This window comes from Schistocerca piceifrons, chromosome 3 (genome assembly GCF_021461385.2).
Source record: "Schistocerca piceifrons isolate TAMUIC-IGC-003096 chromosome 3, iqSchPice1.1, whole genome shotgun sequence".
NCBI classification, from domain to species: Eukaryota; Metazoa; Arthropoda; class Insecta; order Orthoptera; family Acrididae; genus Schistocerca; species Schistocerca piceifrons.
In genome coordinates, this window is record NC_060140.1 from 369833318 (window position 1) to 369858041 (window position 24724).

A 24724-nucleotide genomic window follows, 5' to 3' on the forward strand; every position below is an offset into this window, starting at 1 on the left:
ATAATGATCATGTTAGATAATGGCACAATCCGAAACTGTTCAACTTGAGATGGACACAAATGTTCCGCTGCAACTACCAAACATTCTTTTATTAAATCGCCATCACTGAAGGGGCGCAAGGTTTTTGCTAAAAGCAAAGCAATTTTGTAGCTCACTCTGAGAGCTGCCTCAGTTGATTTTTCTTCGTCGTCCAGATCTTCTTCGGATAGGTTCCTTTAGAGTTTAATAACTTCCTGTGCACTATCTGGTCCATCACATTTTCCACTTCCGTAGTCTTTCGCGTGGTACGACATATAATCTCGCTGCAAATTAAATTTCCCAAAAGAATTCAGCGTTTTGTGACATACTAAACATTTTGCAACACCATCTTTTTCTGTAAACAGATACAATTCCTCCCAATGGGGGTTGAACTGCGAAAGCATGGTTGGAGTTACACAACGGCCACTTGACATGATTCTTAACCAGCGAAGTGACTGTTAGAGCTGATCGTAGTACTTTAAACGTTACACGGTCTGCGCGAATTCAATAGGCACGCTGCGGCCCTATTGAAACGTGCGCGCGCATTCCCCCTCCCTCCCTGCTCCGCGACCATGCACCTGCTCGCGAGCACGTGCCTGAGCAGACGCGAGTACTCGCGCTCAAAACCGGCCGGTTGTTAAGCCCTGAATTAGACCAATATAAGATCGGCCTATTGCAGTCCTTCCTTTCTGTGGGGTTACATCAAATTTAACAAATGATTCTGGGCAGACAAGGCGTTCCATACATTTTTCTACCGCCCTGGAAAGCAAACTACGTACGTAACGATCGCTAACAGTTTTTGTCGAGCGGGTGACCGTTGTTGGTGTCACTATCGAAAACAGCCAAACAAACCGTGGAAATTTTATGCACAGTAATGTTGTCCCTGATATTTTTATGAAATCATTATGTTGCTGTACTACTTACATTTTCACGTCCTTTCAGGCTGTCATCAAACTACGCAGAGAATTACAAATACAAATCTGATTTTTCTCTCTGATTTTTTTTTCCCCATTTTCTGTTACCCATGTGGAAGCCATTCGACTGGATGGCGTTTCGGTGCCTTGGGTGTTCTTTGTGTCTCATAGTTAGATAGTGAAGTTCGATGTAATCGCGAGAACGAAGAAACCTGGGATCGGTTCATGCACTGCTCAGCTTGTGATGAGACTATTCACACACAAGACATTACTATAACGACCCTTCCATCTTGCTATGGGTAGCACTAAAAATCAGCAACCGGGCTCCTTACTTGTCAGTAGTGGCAGTCAGAAGTTGTACATACAAACCATCCTCGTGAATCATTCTTGTATTAACGAAAACGGTATTAAAATCTCTGCAGTAGTGCATGAGATTAACCTTCACAAATAGAGAAACGCGGCGACGGACTTCATAATATGTATAGATATTCTCTCTATAATGGTTTACTTATCTTTTACGTCATGGCTGCTCAATACTGACATCCAATCCTGTGGGAAAAGGCGACGGAAGTGCATGCACAGTATTGTATGTTAATGAATAGTGATACTGGTATTTACCAGTTTTCTGTTAGAGACAGATACGAGTTAAAGTGTAACGACTTGGGTAGAATGGGAGGGAAAGCATTTGTTTCCCGTGATTATTTATATATTGCCGGCCGGAGTGGAACCGCAGGTTCGAATCCTGCCTCGGGCATGGGTGTGTGTGATGTCAGGTTAGTTAGGTTTAAGTAGTTCCAAGTTCTAGGGGACTGATGACCACAGCAGTTAAGTCCCATAGTGCTCAGAGCCATTTGAACAATTTTTTGATTATTTATATAGGATCTTTCTACCTTCCAATTTCTAATATTTTTGTGTGCTTCCAGGTGTGAAAATGTCCAGTACTGTTTGCAGTTTCTTCATGCAGCGACTCACGCTTAATGAACGTTTAAAAATCGTTAAACATTTTACCAAAGTGGCAACTCAGTTGTGGGTGCTCGTCGTTTATTCACCAGAGAATTCGATTGCCATCACAGTCTGTATGTTCAGGCTATACGACGCACTGTGGCCAAGTTGCAGGATTTCACTCTACACGACAAGAAGCCACCAAGAAGACAAGGGCGCGAATAGAGGACAATACCGCAACAGTAGCGACCAGTATCGAGAAAGAGCCGAATTGTCAGTTTCAAGCCGATCTCAATGGTTGCGGCTATACGAGACTTTAGCTTTGTGAATCTTGCGAAACGACTTGGGTCTGCATCCATACAAAGTTTCATTGACTCAAGAGCTTAAGCCAAACGACCAGAGACTGCGTTGGTGTTCGCTGATTGAGGCGTAAAGCAGTTGGAAGCTGATCCTGGTTTGAGAGGAAAAATCTTCTCAGACGAGGGGTATTTTTGTCTTATGGCTTTGTCAATACGCAAAACTTTCGTTATTGGAGCGAGAAGAATCGACGACAAGTGGTCCACGTGGTGCCATTGTATTCAGAACAACTCAATGTTTGGTGTGCTATGCACCATGGCGGCGTCATTGGGCCTTCTGTCTTTCGAGATGACAGAAGAAGCGACACCGTCAGTAGCAACCGCTGCAGATCCATGCTTTAGTCAAATGGGAGCATTCAGACTGGAGGCAGTGAGCAACTTGCTGCAGCCAGCCACAGACTTGCGCAGTTCCGGTACATACTACAAAGGCACTTAACGCCATTTCTACCATTGGCAAGACAAGGCGGCATAATTTTAGGGGCGGCAAAGGGCGGGAAAAATTAATTTCAAATGAAACAGCAAAGAAATTGAGCAAATGAGGAGAAAAATGGAAAAGAGGAGAAATTAAAACGCCGAATTGTTTTTAAAAGCATACGGAACAGTTCATAAGCTTTACTACCTTTCCGTGCCCAGAACTTGAGAATACTGATTCTGAAAACATGTGGTCACAGTAGGATGGAGCTACGTGCCGCACAACTAATGCTACGCTCGATTTGCTGAGGTAGAAGTCTTGCCCCGGAACATCTCAAGACGTGAATCTGTTAATTGGCCGCAACAGTCGTCCGATTTAACACCCATGAATTTCTCTTTTCTTTTGGACTACGTGAACGCCCAGATCTTTGCTGACAAGCCACAAAGTTCGGAATATTTGGAGGCGAATATTGATCAGGCTACCGCAGACGTAACGCCACCAACGTTGGACAGTGATTAACAATTGGAGCCATCGTGTCCCTTAGTGTGTTTAAAGCCGTGGTTCATATTCGAACGGTACTTTGTGTACAACATAGCTGCAATGTCTAAGCTTTAAAATGAAGCACAGCTTACTTTGATTCGTAGAGGGATTTTTTTTTCAAATTTTTTAGTGTCGTTCTTAATGAAAGAGCCTTTATAGCGTTTTGGTGTCAAAGTTCGGACAACAATCGTAGCACTTAGTAAAGTGTTGCGTGTGACGAGTTTAGCGACCTCTATCTTGGAACAATAAGTAATCATTACTTCTGAGTTAATAACGTTTCAACGTTATCAAACAGAACCTCTTATGAAGTATATTCTCAAAAGAATCTGAGTGATGGAAAGACAACTACTGGTAACTAAAAGTGACAGTTGGCACTACATAGAACGTCAAAGCTGTAACCAAAGTCGATTATAAACTAAAACATTACTTAAAAGATAGATGACAATGCGATATGCGAGGAGGGGATATCGTAAGAGACCAGACAGGGTAGTAGTACAGCGTACTGGAGAGGAGAAGACTTTTGTAAACACTAATTGTGCCAGTGGAGCCACCTAGCTCGACGTTCCCATCAGACTACAAATCGCCTCTATATGCTGTCAAGCACCACGGAGAGACGTTGCATGTAACTCGCAATATTAGCTCAGGATATTCCCATGGCGACAAACTATTAACGTTGACAGTCCGTCCGCTTCATCAGTCCCCTAGAACTTAGAACTACTTAAACCTAACTAACCTAAGGATATCACACACATCCATGTCCGAGGCAGGATTCGAACCTGCGACGTAGCAGTCACGCTGTTCCGGACTGAAGCGCCTAGAACCGCTCGGCCACCACGGACGGCTACAAGTGAGAAACTACCGTATAGACTACCGTAAGACCACCGTATATACCATGTGGGGGCAAGTCTTGCACGTACACGGAAGCCACTGCACAAGATAACATGGACATTATTGTCGCTGCAATGCTGCTATTCTATGTCATGTGTTTGTTGCTAGTTTCTAACAATAGGTGTTGTCATGAAATTAGTGCTAATCTCTTTTTCCAATTTCTATAATAATCCAATACTTCAAAGCAACGGGAATCTTACGATTAAACATTACTTTTTTTAAATGTTTTATTTAAAAACCAAAATCTAGCACTGCAATTATGATGATGCGATATGCCTGCTTTTTACCCGGTTATTAGTAAAAATGAAAAAACTAACAACAAATAACGAAAAATACTGGTTACTCAAAACTAAAATATCGGTATCGATTTTAACCGGTCAGTTGTTCCCATCCCTACGACGCTGCTTTAGAACCTTGACTGGAACATGCGCGATAAGGCGCCCACACAGCAGAGGAATGTTATCGTTCAAAGACGGCGTACTGTCAGTGGGCTGTAGCCACGTTACAGCTACGTGTTTTCTCCGAGTGCTGACTACACGCTGTAAAATTAAGTAGCATTATATGACCACTATTCTCTCTAACTTTATTACTAATAGCTATTGGGCTATTAACCAAAAACAGAAGGTGAAATCAAATATTCTTTGTTCGACTATGATTCGTAATTTTCACCCTCCAGTGTTTGGAATTCCCGTCAGAGTAATAGCGGCTCTGCTACCTCCATCCCTAGTAGGCTGCCAGATTATTCTTATCCTATCAATATTCTTATGAAATAGGAATCCTCGCATGGCAGACCATCGGACGCAACGGAGGAATTTGATAGTCCTAGTTAAATACCTTCTTTATCTCTCTCAGCCACTGCTGTGAAAACTACAGCGTAAGAATTCCGCTTGAACCATGGCCTAATTTCATAAGGACTTCTCATTAGTTTCCCACAGAGAAAGTAGTTGTGATCGGTGCTGGTACGTGGTTATAAAGAATCACGTAACTCAGGAAAACAAATGAACAGGTGCCGCCCGATTAATCTTATTTAAGATTACGAGATTTCCACTGACTTCCATCGATGATTCGGGCACAGGGGTACTGGCAGAAGTTGTAAAGGTGGGTCCCGAGTTGGTAAGAGCATTACCCGCGAAACGCAAAGCGCCAGGTAGGAGTTCTGGTCTGACACATTGTTTCAGTCGGCCAGTTTCAGATTCTAACCATTTGTTCAGTTTCTACTGTGTCTTACTGACGTAATTTGATGAGCTCTGTAATAAACAGAACCACTCTTTAAATTGGTGGAGACTAAAATGACCTTTAGTGTACTATTTAGTAATGACGAATAATGGGAAACAGGTAGAAACAATAGAGCTACCGCCTTGACCGTGCCTGTGTACGTAACCGTGGGCGGCCACACGCGGGGAGGGGGGGGGGGGGGGGGGGGGGGGAACCACCTCCCTGCTCCCTAGTTCTCTGATAAATAAAATAATATAGTGAAGACTCTGAAGATAATGGTTTAAAAATCGATATTAAAATGGTTTAAAAAATCGATATTACGCAGGTTTTTAACAGGGCTGGACTGGAACTTTTTATGCCTGCTTACAAGTCTTACAAAATATTAAAAATACTCCATATCCAAGGTCTAGGCCCCCCCCCTCCTCCCACTACAAATTCCCGTATGGGCGCCTTTGCTAGGTGTTTTGCGTTGTAGGCGTGAGATGACGCCTTCTCTTTTTTAGCAACATCGGTCTCTGATATTCTCACCCCCTCCTCCTCCACCACCCCCAACACCCAACAGCACAACAATCTAAATCTTCTATTATATTTTTAATTGTTAAAGCAACGTGACCAGACGTCCTCGTTTTCTGGAGACAGTCCTCAATTTTCATGCTTTGTTTTCAATTCCTTTAAAATTTATTGGGGACAACAAATGTCCTCATTTTTTAAAGTTTTTGTCTTAATTTTTTTTATATTTCCCAAAATAATTGAAATAGGAAGAATGTGTTGAACATTTTAAACCACTACTCAACTGACAACACGACTGCAACAAAATTGGGCCTCATTTATTTAATTGCAAGAAAATGGACTAATGAAAGCCTGGAACTATATTCTGGTGCGAATGAATTTTTCCCTCACTTTAGAAACATGCAATACTGATGGGAGACATGCAGAAGCATCAAACTTGGGCGCTTCTATGATGTTATCCCACCTGCTGAATTTTGTTGTGACCTGCCTATCAATCAACAACTTCGTCAAAGCTTTGGATGATGCGGCAAACACATAACTTTTATCATGAAACACAACAGCAGAGTTATTAATAATACCCGTTTCAATGTTCAAGACCACTAATGCTTCTAAGAGTTCTTGTCCTAACAAAGCACAGAGACTTTTACTCTCTAAAGCAGAAAAAGTCCTTTCGCACGTTACTTGTGTGTGTGTGAAATCTTATGGGGCTTAACTGATGAGCTCATGAGTCCCTAAGTTACTTGTGTAAATGCAACCGTCAACAAAGAGCAATATGCAATACAGAGATTGCAGTATGCACTAAGGTGTAAATTGAGACAACAGCTTCCAAGCACAAGGCACACAGTTTCTACGATGATGTCGTGCTACGAGTCTGACACTCAGACATGTTAGTTTTTGTTTCGTATCCAGTATCAGCAGGGTTCGTTTTTAGGAGGGTAGAGGCAATGTGTGTACTTTCGTAAAAGGTAGTAAAGCTTATGAACTGTTCCATATGCTTTCAAAAACAATTCGGCGCTTTTATTTCTCCTCTTTTCCATTTTTCTCCTCATTTACTCAATTTCTTTGCTGTTTCATTTGAAATTAATTTTTCCCGCCCTTTGCCGCCCCTAAAATTATGCCGCCTTGTCTTGCCAATGGTGGAAATGGCGTTAAGTGCCTTTGTAGTATGTACCGGAACTGCGCAAGTCTGTGGCTGGCTGCAGCAAGTTGCTCACTGCCTCCAGTCTGAATGCTCCCATTTGACTAAAGCGAGCAGCGAGTTGGAGCAACTGCTACAGTGAGCTACAGACGCCTCTCATTTGAAATAACGCATTAGGCTCAATTAAAGCGGTTTGCTTCAGGTCTCACCGGACGAACTTCGCCTCTCCGATTTGTGTGATACGTAGGGTACGACCAGGTCTTCATCACATGTAAACAGGGAGACGCAAGTCTCAATAGTTTCCGAAAAAACGCTTTTGAACATTTCAAGTGTGATTCTGTACTTAGTATGACGGTCAGTAGTAATCGAAGAGTCCGCAGCCGAGCGCGTAAGTGCCACATTTCATATTAGCCAGGTCTCTGGATCGAATCTCGCTTCCGGTATACTTGCTTTTCTTCCATTTCCCGTAATTGTAACAGCAGATATGCGTGGTACGTGATGAAATTGTGTGACGACCGAGAACCGTTTATGAATATAAACCAAGTTTGTTTTGTAAAAAGCATATTGAAAAACGGTGCACATACAAAAATTCGGCTGTACGTTGCAATAATTATTGATTTCCATGTTCCTACGATCCGTATCGTCCTGATTCGTGCAGTGATCCACAGGTTACATATCCATATAGTTTCCACGAATATAGGTAAAGTAATGTAAATGAAATTGCTGTACTGTTTTCACTGAAATTTCTTATGCATCCGATTTTTATATCACATCTCTTCACGAAAAAGTCATCTCCTTTATCAAGATAAAGATTATGAAAATAATACATGAATCATTAAATACTGATAATTTACAAGACGTAATAAATCTGTTGTTAGAATTCCGTGGGAATGAAAAAACAAGATGTACCGGCAGTGAGATTCGATAAGAGATCTCGCACTTACGAACCTAAACGCTTACTCCAGCTGCTGCGAAATTCTTGAGTAACAGTTACGATACACATAACATATGTACGCTTAAAATTTTTAAACCCGATTTTCTCGATAATGGATGAGGGTTGCGTGTTTCTGTTTGCATATCTCAATGTCCTTGTCGTATCCTACATATCCTATTAATCTGAATCAAATCGTCGAGGGTAAGTACGTAGGTGCCCTCGTCGTCATGTCTGAAAAGACCCTTACAGTTTTCCGTACTTCAACGCAATAACAACTTGGTTCAAATGGCTCTGAGCACTATGGGACTGAACATCTGAGGTCACCAGTCCCCTAGAATTTAGAACTACTTAAACCTAACTAACCTAAGGACATCACACACATCCATGCCCGAGGCAGGATTCGAACCTGCGACCGTAGCGGTCGCGCGGTTCCAGACTGAAACGCCTAGAACGCTCGGCCACACCGGCCGGCGCAATAACAATTTCCATACAATTCAGCAAAATACAAATCTTCTTGCCTACCTGGATCATACATGACTGTGTGTCACACATGTGAGGAATAAATTATGTTTTCTGTAGAGCTTGGCCAAGTGCACAATTTCTTTTGGGTATCAACAACAGCAACGTCATTCCGAAGCGACTGACACAATAGAGCGGGAATTGGTCTTACTTCCTTGCGAACTACTGTTTCAAAACACATACTCAAGTAAATCACACTTTTCATCAACAACCTTTTTCACACTGCAAATAACTGACCATACACACGAAAAGACATAACAGCAGTTACAACTAATTCCGATTTAATTGTGGCAGACTCACTGCCGCCATGGAGAAGCAGCGCAGGGCCTTGCCACAGACGTGTTTTTTGCTGTCATTACGTGGTTTCGACCAGATCCATAAATGTGAGAGCACAGAACAGAACTCTTCTGCCGGATTAACTTGGGCAACGAACACAGTAAGATCACGAAATAAACAAACTAGACGTAGCTATTTAAAAAAAATGTAAGCAAGAGATTTGAAAAGCAGTAGTTTCATAATTGAAGGGAACGGCCTATAATACTAGTTTTTACGTACGGTACAACGCACGCGATTATTAAGTAGTTACAGAGGAAAGGCGCCGAGTCACCACTTCGTGTCCAGTTTCAACAATGCTTAAGCGTATTTTTTTATTATTATTGGAAGATAAGTTTGATAGATAATTTCCCGTTCTCCAGTTCTTGCCTTCTAGAAAAACAAACTTGCGTATATTTTTATTGAGCTAGAAGGTGTGGATCATGCAGACATATATGTTGTTACACTTAGTTATGCTTCAGTAAGGAGCTAGCACAAAAAAGAAATTACTATTGAACAAAATCCTGTCAGTTTTCAAGCCACCTTACTTGAACGGTTGTCATATTCGACAGCTTGGGTCGAAAACAGAAAGGATTTTATTCAGACACAACGTCGCAAAAAGACTCAGACGACACAAAAGAGTGTGCTGCTGTCTTTTGATAAAGGTCGGCGGGCTGTAAACAAGAGTAACTCTCAGAATCGGAAATATCGAGTAGCATACTCACAGACAGTAGTGTTATTCCATACACCAACCACTCTGCTTACTGTGCCTCGCGGCGTGTGTCGTCAGCTGTGTGCCGGCATCTGCTTTAGTGCAGGCGTCACGTGACCCCCTCCCACCCACCTTCTCCGCCACCACGTGACTGTCGCCTAGCGCTTGCCGCGGACGCGAATTTCCGCGAAAACAATCAGCACAGGCAGTCTGTCAGGGTGCTCTTAAGCTTCAATGATTTAACTTAGTCTTTGGTTGTAGTAAATCCAAATTGTGAAATCACCGTTTCCTGCGGCTACATTTACACCGACATCCGGAAATCACTGTTAAGTACCGGACAGAGGGTATTTCCCCTTGTGCCGCTGTTTAGGGAACCTCCTGTTCCATTTCCGTGTGGCGCGCGGTAACAATAGTTACACTGCTCTGTATGTGCCTCTTCATTAATCTAATATTGTTTTTGCGATCCTTACGGCAGAGAAACGTAGGGATCTGCTGTATATACCTAGATTACTCGTTTGATAACGCTCCTTGAAATTTTGTTAAGTAGCATTTCGCTGTATAGTTGTCTGATTTGGAACGTCTGCTAGTCGTGTTTCATTCTCGTGACTCACTCCCTTGAGTCAATCAAAGATTTGGCCATTCGAGATGACATCCTTTGTATGCGTTCAGTATCCTCTGTCAGTTCAGTTTGGTATAGGTCCCACCCATCTGAGCATTATTTCAGGGTGTGTTGCATGAGAGTTTTGTAAGTAATCTCGTTCGTAGACCGTCTGAATTTTCCCTAATGATGAACCAAAGTATGCTACTTGCGTTCCGTTACATGTTGGAAAAGTGGCTACAGTAATAGGCCTAAAAAAGTAGTGAATCGATTGTAATCAAACTGGTGAACAGTGTAGAACACATACACGGCACAAACGAAAACTGAAGACATTTCTAGACAAAGAATTTATACTGTAACATAATTTGAAAGTGTCCAATGAGTGTGCTATTATACACGATGCAAGTAGAGTAACTACGGAGTGTGGTGACGACGAAGGGCAGGCTGTACAGATTACGGAACTATTATTTGGGCTGAAAGTTCTGGTTAGGAGTGTTGAGTGCACCAACAACATTTCAGACACGCTCTTTGGCCTCCTAGTCACGAAAATTCTTCGTGTAAAAAGTTCTTACATTCACTCACGACGTAGGAGAAGGGAGCATTTGACACCCCTAAAAGTGTTTGACACAGCAAAACAACAACGCTTCACATCTGCAGTGTTCATGACTATTGTATAATTCACACTTTATAAGTGCGTGGCAGATGGTTCATGGGTTCTCTATTGTTCCATTCTCGAACATCGACCGATAAAACGAACACGTAAGTCTTCCCGTGCGGGCTTTGGTTTTTTCTTATTTTGTTACGATGATCATTTTTTTCTGTGTTCACTTGGCCCCAACAAAATATTTTCGCATTCGGAGGATAAAGTTAGCGATCGAAATGTCAAAAGATCTCGTCGTAATGAGAAACGCCTTTGTTTTACTCATTGCCACCTCTACTCGCGTGTCATATCCGTGACACTCCCCTATTCCGCGATAATGTAAAACGAGCGGCCTCTGTCAATCCTTTCTCATGCGGATCCCATACCGCGCAGCTTCACTCCATAAGAGGGCGGACAAGCATAGTATAGGCGGTGTCTTTAACAGGCCATTTCGCATCTTCTAAGTCTGTCAATAAAGCGCAGTCTTTAGTTTACCTTCCGCATAATATTATCGATTTGATTGTTCGATTTTAAGTTGTTCATAACTGTAATCCCTAGGTAGGATTACCAAGTGTCCCGATTAATCGGGATTGTACCGGTTTTGAATTTCAAGTCCCGATGTCTCGGTACATCTTTCGGGACCTTCAAATGTCTCGGTTTATCATCTTTTTGATTGTGAACAATGTTTGCATTGTCAAACCGACAGAACCTGCTCTACTCAGCGCGCAGCACACCGTGTTTCTCACAATCATGTTCTCGAAAATCTGTCTGTAACTGTGCGCACAGTGGTTTTGACTGTTACTGTATTCAGCTGATTAGAATGCTGTCTACAGCTTGCTATTGATGTAAGTATATTTTACTAAAGCCGGTAATTACACGGTAAAAGTCGATAGATATGGTGCCTTTCCTCGTTGCTCCCAAAAGTTCCGATCGAACAGTCTGGCATGGGGTAAATACACTACTGTAGTTTAAAATGCTTGGTTTTCTATTCATTGAGTCATTGGCAATTGAATTTATTTTATTTTGTACTTATTGGCATGCGGTATACACACTATTGTAGTTCAAAATGTCACTGGTTTTCTGCTCACTTGAATCAATTTTATTTACTATTTACTGCTACAAATAATGCAATATTTGAATGTCTACTTCTACATGGATATTCTGCAATCAATTCTCTACTATTCCACTGTCGAATAGCGCGTGGAAAAAACGAACACGTTTATATTTCCTTGCGAGCTCTCATTTCCTGTATTTTATTATGATCGTTTCTCCCTATGTACATCGGCGTCAACAAAATATTTTCGCTTTCAGAGGAGAAAGCTGGTGATCGAAATTTCGTGAGAAGATTATGCAGCAACGCCGGCCGGGGTGGCCGAGCGGTTCTAGGCGGTACAGTCTGGAACTGCGCGACAGCTACGGTCGCAGGTTCGAATCCTGCCTCGGGCATGGATGTGTGTGATGTCCTTAGGATAGTTAGGTTTAAGTAGTTCTAAGTTCTAGAGAACTGATGACCTCAGCAGTTAAGTCCCATAGTGCTCAGAGCTATTTTACGCCGCAACGAAAACGCCTGTATTTTAATGGTGTCCATCCCAAATCCTGTAACATGTCCGCGACACTCTCTCCCCTATTTCGCGATAATGCTCTTCGTTGCACGTTCTCGTTCTAGCTGGTAAGGATCCCAGACCGCGCAGCACTACTCCAAAAGAGGACAGAAAAGCGTAGTGTAGGCATTCTCTTTAGGAGATCTTTTACATTTTCTACGTGTTCTGCCAATAAAAAGCATTCTTTGGTTTGTCTTCCCCACAACATTTTCCATGTGTTCTTTCCAATTTCAATTGTTCGTAACTGTAATCCCTAGGAATTTAGTTGAATTTACGGCCTTTAGATTGGACTGATTTATCGTGTAACCGAAGTTTCACGTATTCCTTTTAGCACTCATGTGGATGACCTCACACTTTTCGTTATTTAAGGTCAACTTCCACTTTTCGCACTATTCCGATATTTCTTCTAAATCGTTTTGCAATTTGTTTTGATCTTATGCTGAGTTTAATAGACGATATACGACAGCATCATCTGCAAACAACCTATGACGGCTACTCAGATTGTTTCCTAAATCGTTTGCATAGATAAGGAACAGCAGAGGCCCTGTAACACTACCTTAGCCAACGCCAGACATTACTTCTTTTTTACTCGATGACTTTTCATTAATTACTACGAACTGTGACCCCTCTGACAGGAAATCACGAATCCAGTCACATAACGGATATAGCATATTCCATAAGCACGCAATTTCACTACAAGCCGCTTGTGTGGTACATTATCAAAAGCTATTTGGAAATCTAAAAACACGGAGCGTCCTTATAGGGCCCTGTCGCAAAATCTTATTTCCGTGTGACATTTCTGCCGTAGCGGATGATGGGCCAAAGTTTGTGTTGTCAGTAGTGCACGAAATGCTGTTAATTGCTTCCCCTGCACTGACTCTTCCTCCTCACTCCCCACTAAGTTAAAAATTTGTTATACTGTACGTAAAATATTACTTTTTTAAATTGATTACCAAGTTTCCAAATACTGTATCTTATAACGTTTTAGCCCTGTCCAAAATGCCAAAGAGAAAGTGCAAACTTTCCGACAAATATATTCCTTTAAATAAAAAAGGTGGAACATAATAGTGAAAGATAACCCTAGTAGGGACTGTTTAAATGATTGAGAATGCAGGCAAAAGTTAGTGTACTAACAAGATTTATTTTACCAAAACAAAAAAAACAGACATAATTTACGCTAAATAAGTTATTGATTGAATACCGTAGCCAGCCAGGGTGACCGAGCGGTTCTAGGCGCTACAGTCTGGAACCGCGCCACTGCTACGGTCGCAGATTCGAATCCTGCCTCGGGCATGGGCGTGTGTGATGTCCTTAGTTTAGTTAGGTTTAAGTAGTTCTAAGTTCTAGGGGACTTATGACCTCAGCAGTTAAGTCCCATAGTGCTCAGAGCCATTTGAACCATTTTGAATACCGTAAACAACTAACAGGTGATGTCTGCAATTTTTGTTGTCCTGCCTTCCTCAGTTGCGTGTAATATTACGGTATACTGATAATTTTTACTTATGGACCGTCTGACAGCAACTGAATAAAACACAATTTTAGTGCCATACGCGTTTCGCCTTTATTTTCTGCAAGGCATCATCAGTGGCAGGTTGCGTGAACAATTTCTTACATATTACGCTCCTGTTGCATTTTTGATTCTTGGTGTTGTTGTTCTTCTTATGAATGCCAGTTTGCTTTTTTTTTGCCCACATTCCACAGCACTATGAACTGAACGCTTGTTTCAATGCAATGATGACCTGCATTGAAACAAGCGTTCAGTTCATAGTGCTGTGCAATGTGGGCAAAAAAAAAAAAAACACAAATTGGCATTCATAAGAAGAACAACACCAAAAATGCAACTGGAGCGTAATATGTAAGAAATTGTCCACGCAACCTGCCACTGGTGATGCCTTGCAGAAAATAAAGGCGAAACGCGTATGGCACTAAAATTGTGTTTTATTCCGTTTCTGTCAGACGGTCCATAAGTAAAAATTATCAATATACAGTAACTAACAGGTGGTTTATAATTACAATGGACGAGGATCCTGGGTGGCAGAAGTGAACCAAGTACTCTGCCACTAAAAATGTGGATAACGCAATCTGAATTGATCTGACGACGAATAGACTTTGATTGAGCAAATCTTCTGTAGTTTCTCTACATAGGTGCAGCTGAGAGCAAGTGGCGATTGAGATCTGTGCGCCTTGACAACGCCGGAGCGGCAGTACGTTATCCTGTTTGCTTCGTGCGGCCATGGAACTTGCATCTGGCGTGATGTGTGCGGCGGAGGTGAGACGTGGAGGCGGCACCTGTGAATCGATCGCGGCCACGAAATAAATGCAAAAATCCCACGGTCCAGCAATCAGGCACACGGATCGCAGTTTACTCTCTACCAGAACCCTGAAACCACGGTAGATTTCAGTGTGTGACACACCCGTTCACAGGTCGTACCAAGGACCAATTTGGCTCACTTATACGACAGAGCGCACAAGGATACCAAACGTCAAGACTGGTAAACCAAAAACGAATAAGTGTGCCCACGGCAAACGAGCATTCCGAGACGTTTGAAGAACTCACACTGTCTGTACAGTATGAACTTCACCACAGGCTCCCCAGTCTAAACTACTCACAAGTGAAGTCACTCAGGACAGGTCGCAAGTACCAACCACATATGCCAGAGCCTCGACTAGAAGTGCATCCAGAGCAAAGTCCCGCACCCGAGTGCTTCGCACCTCTCTAGAAAAAAATTCCTTTTGCCCACAGAGTGCACAAACGACACCGCCTTCACCCTGCCTTGAGCCAATCACAGGGCTCTAGAGGTGCTAAATCTTCCCTCCCGCATGACAGCACGAACTCATGTTGAACCATGGCAAGAGTTAAGAAACCTGTGTCTCTGGCTTTAAGTTTTCGCAGAGGAGAAGATGATTTTCTCGAAAGTTGTCACTTCCCATGGCAGCAAGTGAATAGATACAGTCTTAAAGATTTTTATATAAATCGCCTGTGCCTTGGAGCTCGTTAATCCTAGCTATGAGGTGTAATAAGGATTCTATCTCCAAACGTTTCTCAGGCGGTGGATTTTTCTTATACAGCTGAGGTGGCCAATGGAAGTGGTTCACAGGCCCATTTGCAGTATTGGCGAACACAAAAACAGGTGAATCTTTATTAGACGTGGCTCTGCACACAATGCCCAGTTTACAACTCCACTGTCTAGATGCGTTCCTTCAGACCTTAACCTCCGTCCAGGCTTCGGCTGGCGCCACAGCAGGTATCGTGTCATTGTTCTGCTGGAGACCTGCCCTGTACAGCTGCGGGCCTGTCTGGCAAGGTTTACTGAGGGATGGACTTGCTGCCGATTGGTTTCAACTCCCAACATGGTGTTTCTATGAGCTAAGTACCATAAAAATACCTCATGCTTTTAGCGCCCTACCAGGCTCCATCAATGTCTGCTCAGTCTGTAAACTTCCTAGAGTCTCACCCAAGGTGCATCAGGTTGTAACGAAATATTTAATAATTTTCCTTTTATGAAAAATAGGTGAGAGAGTAGCTTGTCCTCTCCGTATACGAAAAGTAGGTGAGAGAGTAAGTTGTCCTCTCTCACTGCCCTCTATTTGCCGTTGATTTCTGCATGGGTACTGCCTTACTTCAGTATTGTTTAGTGTGACACGAACCAGAGAAAATCATTGAAAATAGTAGGAGAATCTCATCCTTATAACCGATATATATGTGAAAAAAGGTAACTTTTTGCCAATCAGGATTGCCCATGGCTAAAGCACATCCTAGCTTGACCTCATTCATTCCACAGGTCATTCACTCACATGAAGCTGCATGCCAGCAAGAGTACATGAAAACATTGCGTTAGACCCAGGGGTCATTGCTACATCAGACTTTCGTTAAACATTTGAGAGGCAGTTAAATGGCCTTTCAGCAAAGAAACATACCCATTCACACCATATCCTGAGGTCAGAGATGTCTAATGTCCCTAATCATTTACTATGTCCTGGAGTATGAACTGTTCTCTGCTCATTGATTTACCCCTGCTCTATCACTCATTTGGTCACATTCATCAAACACACACATTCTCAAATTCTCAATGAACAAGGAAATGATACGTGTAATCTGTTTGTCTTATTACCTAAATTGGGTAAATTTGTGTATCGTTTTCTACGACATGAAAACAAATACAGGCACATAATCAGAGCATTAATAAATGTGTAGAAAAACATAACTCACAATCAACACAGTTCAATTGATACATACAAAAACACACAAAGATATTATGTAATGATATTACGAAAAGGTATCCTATTGCTCCCTCCACAAGAGTCCCTGGGGAGACTAATTTTACAATTGAAAATGTCATACAAATTGAGAGCATTGCACTTCTGCACATGCACAAACCGTGACTGGTGGGACTGCAGAACAGCAATTTGTACCAGAGTGGAATGGCTTCGCACTCAGCGCATGACGTGCCAGAAGTGGCGGCAGATGTCTCTGGTGTTCCCTCTCGTCTTGCAGCATCTGCTGTCTGGGCAGCAACCAGCATCTTTTGCAGCTTATGGATCGCAGCAGGACCCTTGACCTCATTCTGGTCAGGCCACAGTCAGCTGTCAGGAACTGGCGTGACAGTATTGCATTTGATGTGCAACCCACCCCCTGGCATAGAAATTCATTGAGCATTAGCAGGATGTGGGACAGCCCTACTCTTCGCATTCATCTCTGCATCGGAACACGCGCCTGCCGACACAGGAAATCGGATTGGCTCGCCTTTTGTCGACGGGCCATGTCACTCTCGGCACCCCTCTGAGTCAGGTAGGCTCAGTGCGCACGTTGACTATGGTGCCACACAACTCACTTGTCCCTTGGTTAGCGGCCTGATGGGTCATTGGCTGCTAGGGGTTATCGGCACATGGTGGCGACCCACTGTCTGCGCTGGCTTGTGATGTGCTGCCTGCACTAAAAGATGACTGGGCTGCGTGTGTCGTAGGTGCCAGCTGGCAGTGGCGGGCTGCCACAGCTGACTCATTGCGGCTCCCTGCTGCACTCGCCCTTCGCTGGCTGACATGGGCCGTGTTGGTTCCAGAGTCTGCACAATCCTCAAAGTGTGGTCAAGTTCCATATTCTCTCACAAATGTCATTACATTGACATAATCCATTTACAGAAAAGAAATTAATGATGAGTACAAAATTTTTTACTTAATATATTTATTTTATTACTAAGTACACAGATCGGAAAATAAATTTAATGACTGCAGGGCTCTGTTAATGTTGTATGAACATAAATTATGTGGTGTGAGGTGTCTTTGCTTGTGTGTGCACATGTTTTTGTTAGTTTTTGGTTAGTTCTATTCCTGTAATGCACTCTAATTCTATGCTGGCGTGTCGCTTCCCACGGCAACAAGCGAACAGATACAATCTTAAAGATCTTTATCTAAATCGCCTGTGCCTTGGAGCTTGTTAGTCCTAGCTATGAGGTGTAATAAGGATTCTATCTTCAAACGTTTCTCAGATGCTGGATTTTTCTTACACAACTGAGGCGGCCAATGGAGGTGGTTCACATGCCTATGTGCAGTATCGGTGAATATGAAAACAGGTGAATTTTTATTACACGTGGCTCTGCACACAATGCCTGGTTTAAGACTCCATTGTGTAGACTCGTTCTACAGACCATCACCCCCAGCCCAGGTTTCGGCTGGCACCTCGGCAGGTATTGTGGCATTGTTCTGCTGGAGACCTGTCTTGATGAGTGGCTGCTCTCTCTGCCTTGTACAGCTGTGGGCCTGTCCGGCAAGATTCACTGAGGGTTAGGCTCACTGCCATTTGCTTTCAACTCCCAACATGCCATTTCTACAACCTAAGTACCATAAAAATACCTCGTGCTTATAGCGCCCTACCAGGCTCCATCAATCTCTTTCTAGGGTCTAACTCAAGGTGCGTCTGGTTGTAACAAAATCTTTAATAATTTTCCCTATATGAAAAATAGGTGAGAGCATAACCTGTCCTCTTCGTACACGAAAAATATGTGAGAGAGTAACTTGTCTCAATATGAAGCCTCCTGCAAACTCTGCAATACGTACGCTGCTGGAAAAAAATGAGAACACCCTTTTGTAGGTTTCCAATTCACTGAAAGATTTATTGTTGCAACAGTGCATATCGACAACATGAAATGATTACATTTACATATCAATTACACAAGCGATTCTGTGGTACTAGATATTGACCCATGCTGATATACCCTTACTAGTAGACGGTGTAGCCTCCACAGGTGGCAATGCAGGCACTGACTCTGCCTCAAGTCGATCGTACAGATAACGAATATTGTCCGGGTATACATTATGCTAGGCCTGCTCGACCTGTTCGTGTAGTTCTGTAAGAGTTGTTGGCTGACGAATCGCACGTGTCACTTCTCGTCGCATAAAATCCCACACTTTATCGATTGGAGGCACGTCCGGAGATTGCACTGGGCAACGAAGATGCTGCACGTCTTGCAGAGTATGTTGAGTTTCATGGGCAGTGTTGGAACAACACGTCACCTTCCTACTGCAAAAACGGCAAAAGAACAAGTTTAACAACATTCTGCACGTATCGAGTGCTGGTTAGCATCCACTCGAGAAACACCAAAGGTGAACAAAGAGGGCCCAGTGTGTCTTGGATGAATGCACTGTACGAAAAAGCGCTCACCAGGTCTACATTGTATGCGTAAACGACCGTCACCTGCGTGCAGGCAGAATCTGCTTTCAATGCATGGCACGCCATTCCATCTTTCAAGCGATCCCCTGACGGCAACAGTCGAGGTGCACATGTCGATGCTGTGGCGTGAGTGGAAGACAGGCTAGAGGTGTGCGTTCCTGTAGTCCCCCTGCTAATAACCACTTTGCAACAGTACGTATTGATACGTCTGGGAACACAAGCCATCTTATCTGTGCTGGAGTAGCTGTACAATTTGCCACTACTGCCGTTACAACACGACGATCCTACAGGGCGCCTGTACTGCGTGGGCATCCACGACCTCTCTTACAGGTGTGAGAAAGTTCACGTGACCACTGATACCTGCATCGTTGCACAACTGACGCAGCATGTCCGATTTGTGTGACAGTTCTCTGAAAGGACCACCCCGCCACTCGGAAGGCCACAATTTGACTCTTTCAAACTAGCTCAGTTAACTGTAGGAAGCACGAATGCGTCTCCGTGGCATGGTTGCCTGCTTGCTTCACATGTCTGCACCACAATGAGCCTTCTGGCTATGAGTGATGACTTTTAAAGGGTAGACTCAGGTCGCGCTCTGGTACCTACGCCACTAGGCTATCTGTTGACTGACGACACTGAAAACATTATCGGTACATCTGCTACCCCTTGTCATCTTTCCAGCGGTATTAATCTTTTTTACTAGCACTATATTTAAATTTCCTTGTTTAACGTGGCATTATTTGACACAAGTGGTAACGTGGGGTGGACCCCATTCGTAGGTTATGTAATACAAAATAATATAGAAGCAACCATATAAATTATGAAACTGACTCAGTTAACGCTTATCTGAAGAAATAATGCATTTTATTACATTAGAAAACAGGTAATACCTTCAGTTACATTTACACAATATAAACCAAACTTTCAATGATTCAACAGAGTCCTTCTAATGACTCTTTAAAATTATCGTTCAGATTCTAATCACAGACAGTAAGCAAATGTTTTATGCACATACGTTTTCCACACAGATGACAAGTAAATCAAGTTTTTACATCCTTATTTCTAGGGCAGATGATGCGTCTCCTTTTCGCAGTTCACACTTCTTGTGCTGGCTTGTCATTGACAGCAAATGTTGATCCACTCATTTTTGCTGTCCTACGGCGAATTTCTCGGAGTAAGCGATCCATCATTGCCCTCATCCTTAGTTACTCCTGTACAAGCCGAATACAGTCTCCAGAAGAAAATCCTTCCTTGCCATTTTCTCCTCAGGGTTATTCCTTCTAAAAGTTGCAATGCTACTGATTCCAGCTAGATCAATTATGATAAAGAACGTCAGAGGCCACCTATTTCACTTCCTTGCAGTTGAGTATATGGCACACAACGTTTGCGCTACATGAAAAGACACCCCCCCCCCCCCCATTTATGTTGTTGTAGAATGTACGAGGGCAGTTCAATAAGTAATGCAACACTTTTTTTCTGAAACAGAGGTTGTTTTATTCAGTATTGAAATACACCAGGTTATTCCCCAATCTTTTAGCTACACAACACTATTTTTCAACGTAATCTCCATTCAATGCTATGGCCTTACGCCACCTTGAAATGAGGGCCTGTATGCCTGCACGGTACCATTCCACTGGTTGATGTCGGAGCCAACGTCGTACTGCATCAATAACTTCTTCATCATCCGCGTAGTGCCTCCCACGGATTGCGTCCTTCATTGGCCCAAACATATGGAAATCCGACGGTGCGAGATCGAGGCTGTAGGGTGCATGAGGAAGAACAGTCCACTGAAGTTTTGTGAGCTCCTCTCTGGTGCGAAGACTTGTGTGAGGTCTTGCGTTGTCATGAAGAAGGATTTTTGTGCCTACGAACACGCTGAAGTCGTTTCTTCAATTTCTGAAGAGTAGCACAATACACTTCAGAGTTGATTGTTTGACCATGGGGAAGGACATCGAACAGAATAACCCCTTCAGCGTCCCAGAAGACTGTAACCATGACTTTACCGGCTGAGGGTATGGCTTTAAACTTTTTCTTGGTAGGGGAGTGGGTGTGGCGGCACTCCATTGATTGCCGTTTTGTTTCAGGTTCGAAGTGATGAACCCATGTTTCGTCGCCTGTAACAATTTTTGACAAGAAACTGTCACCCTCAGCCACATGACCAGCAAGCAATTCCGCACAGATGGTTCTCCTTTGCTCTTTATGGTGTTCGGTTAGACAACGAGGGACCCAGCGGGAGCAAACCTTTGAATATCCCAACTGGTGAACAATTGTGACAGCACTACCAACAGAGATGTCAAGTTGAGCACTGAGTTGTTTGATGGTGATCCGTCGATCATCTCGAACGAGTGTGTTCGCACGCTCCGCCATTGCAGGAGTCACAGCTGTGCACGGCTGGCCCGCACGCGGGAGATCTGACAGTCTTGCTTGACCTTGCGGCGATAATGACACACGCTTTGCCCAACGACTCACCGTGCTTTTGTCCACTGCCAGATCACCGTAGACATTCTGCAAAGCGCCTATGAATATCTGAGATGCCCTGGTTTTCCGCCAAAAGAAACTCGATCACTGCGCGTTGTTTGCAACGCACATCCGTTACAGACGCCATTTTAACAGCTCCGTACAGCGCTGCCACCTGTCGGAAGTCAATGAAACTATACGAGACGAAGCGGGAATGTTTGAAAATATTCCACAAGAAATTTCCGGTTTTTTCAACCAAAATTGGCCGAGAAAAAAAATGTGTTGCATTACTTATTGAACTGCCCTCGTAAATATGCTTGGTTTCTTGTTTACACTGGGGGCAGGGTCTGTTGACATATCTTCAAGGTTCATAGAAGAAATTAACAGATCCTTTTTATTCTTCTTTTGGGCGTAGGATAGCGAAGTGAAGTCAGTTTGAAAGCCAAACATTGTAGATTTCACATCTTTCTTCTTAGCCACAAATTGAGGAGGAACCTCTCGCTCGTTCTTCAGCGTACCGACGTATGTCAGGTTCTTCTCCAACAATCTTAGGACGGGAGGCATACTAGAAAGCCAGTTCTATCCTGTTACTTTCGTCCCTGTGCCATACAGCGGTTCTACCAGTCTCATAGCCACATCAGCTGCAGAGGTGAAAAACTTGTATGGGACATTGTGCTGATTTCCAATATAAATCTCCATGGAAATAGAGTACCAAGTTCTCACATCTGTTAGAAGACTTTGAGGCCATACTTGTTCAGTTTGCTCGGCAAATACTGTCGAAAGCTACAGCGACCTCTGAATGGACCAAGCTGCTCGTCTACTGTCAAGTATTCAGAAGGTATTTAATTGGCTCTGCAGCTGCGTATGAAATGTTCAAATATAAACCGAACTGGTGCCAGTTTATCTTGTTATTTATGCTGTGTTCGGATGTTCGTCATCGAACCGCATGTACCTCAGAAGAAACTGGAAGTGATTCGGTAAGCGAATAGATCCTGGTTAAATTGAAAGTCCAGTGATGGCTTTTATTTCAGTACCATCAGTCAGATACGTTGTCCAGTAGTTTTTATTCTTTTTCTTGTCTTTATCAATTTTATGTTTGTAATGACTGTACTAGCACTAATAACCGTGGTTATCTATTAGCGCAGAGAAGCAGTCATTGGGAGATTTAAAAGTTTTTGCCTATCCCTTTATTCCAGAAAGATGAGTTATTTCTCATTCTAGCTATGACTTTCTGATGGGCAGGAACCTTCCTCCATTTTGTACTCTCGTCTTTACCTATGAAAAAGTTACAGGTCAGAACCGGCGCCATCTGAATCAGCAGACTACTCACTAGTGGTATTCTGCTCAGCCTCGATACAGTAGTCTGACACAGAATCAGAAGACAATCCATATACAGAGGTATCTGCATCTGAAACCTTCTCAATGAAGCAATTGGAAGCGTCTTCTTCCATCGTCTGTTATTAAAATAAAATCAGTCAAAGTTCCAAAATCACAAGCTTCAAACTGACAGGAAAGTGTGACTATGCCAATTTACACCAACTTCTTCGGCAGTGTCTTGTAACAGAAGTATTGATGTGGGGACCTACGAACTCCCCAACCACTAACTGTGAAACACTACCAACAATGAGCAACACAAGAATGAAAAGCTGGTGACAGGAAGAAAACAGGTGTGAGAAAGGACTGCTAGACGGCAGGCAGTGTTGCCAACTTCGTTCATATAAATTTAGCTAAACTAAATGTGCTGGGGATCTGTCAGACCCTATGTTAACAAAAGTTAAGTGCTGGTCAGGCAGGAACTACAGATATAAAGGATCAGGTTAGAAAGGAGAAACATAAATCCAACGTAATAGCATCAAGTACAAAAAAAATCTCGAATTATTTTGTAACACACAGTAGTATAGAATAAGAAAAAATTACTCACACTTGCGTTTAGCGTACCATGTGATCAAAAAAGCATCAATATTTTGCTTCTACAGACTGCCTTAATAAGTTAATATCAAAAATATTTACTGGTTCAAAAATTGCTACTCAATATGTACCAGCCAGAACAAAAATATGTTTGATTAAGCAAGTTCATGCACCTTAATCAGTTGATCTCATTCGTAACGAACTTCAAAGCTGCTGTTTTTATAGCATTAGCACTGACACATGTAGCCATATAAATGAAAAAAAGCTTCCAGTTTTCATTCAATATTTTACCAAGACAGGTACAAATGAAAAATGATTGAAACTGGGACGTTTGAGAGGGGTAACACCAGATACGGTGGTAAGTTTTTGTGTACAGGTCTTAAATGATTTAAAAAATGACATGATGAAATGCATTGGATATGGATGTGAAGGTGTCAACGTCAGTTTGGAGGATGAAAGAAATATAGTACTAATAATGTATGCAATAAACGAAGGCTAGAAGCTGGAACAGATATTAAAGGAACTGGATGCCCTGCTCGCAGATTACATATTAGTTTACAAGCAACAACCATCCAATTATCGTCTGATATTGATTAAATAATTCAAAAATGATTAAAGTATTTTGATATATACACTGGAAGTACAGAAAGTCTAAATGATCTCTGTGAATTTGTAAATGTAGAATATAAAACTCTTTCACTTTGTGAAAGGAAATGGACATCATTGTGACTAGCTACAGAGTGTACTATAAAGTTATCTGGTGCTTTAAATTTTTTTTGTCAGAAGAAAAATCACCCACATTATACTTCATATTTTTTCAGGAATTCTCTCATTGGAGCCTGGCTTTGGTTTCCTCATAGTCAGTGTACCACTTTACTTTTCATTTCCAAGTCTTACAAAGCGAGCAAATAAAAATCTATTATAGAAGTTTCGAATGTTATTACATTGACTGGAAACACAGTAATGGAAAATTAGGTTTTTACCTTCTCAAGTTAAAACAATGAAAATAAAGGCCAAGAAAATTGAATAATTTCCAAAAAACAAATTGATGGCTTTCATGAAGCAGAAGTAAAATTTTATAAAACATTGACTGACTACTTGAAACTATGGACAGTACCATTAAAAATACTTTGTGTTTCGGTGTCTCACTTTGGAAAAATGGCTGAATGGAAAGAAGTAGAAAAAAAGTGGAATGTTTTAAAACAAAAAAATATTAATATGAATTACACATTTTTATTTAACCAAATTACCACAATAAATACCATTCTAAACTGTGAATTACAATCTCCAGATTGGAAAACCAAAACAGCTTCTGAAAACTGAGTAGTTGTTTTTTCCCAATTAAAAATGGAATTTGATGAGCAATATAAAGATTTATGATGCACATGCGACTACAGTTTTTCAATGACAGATCAGAATGCTAACGTAGAAAGAATATCTTCTTTG

General features: G+C 42.3%; 1 protein-coding gene across 1 annotated transcript in view; it reads right to left on the reverse strand.

Moving 5' to 3' along the window:
• The window catches only part of LOC124788094 (cyclic GMP-AMP synthase-like receptor), a 231461-nt gene extending 221960 nt beyond the window's left edge, over positions 1-9501 (reverse strand). Inside the window, exon 1 of the mRNA XM_047255196.1 lies at positions 9424-9501. The gene's annotated coding sequence lies outside the window, so the exon portion shown is untranslated. The remainder of the gene's footprint in view (positions 1-9423) is intronic.
• Between the last annotated feature and the right edge of the window lie 15223 nt (positions 9502-24724).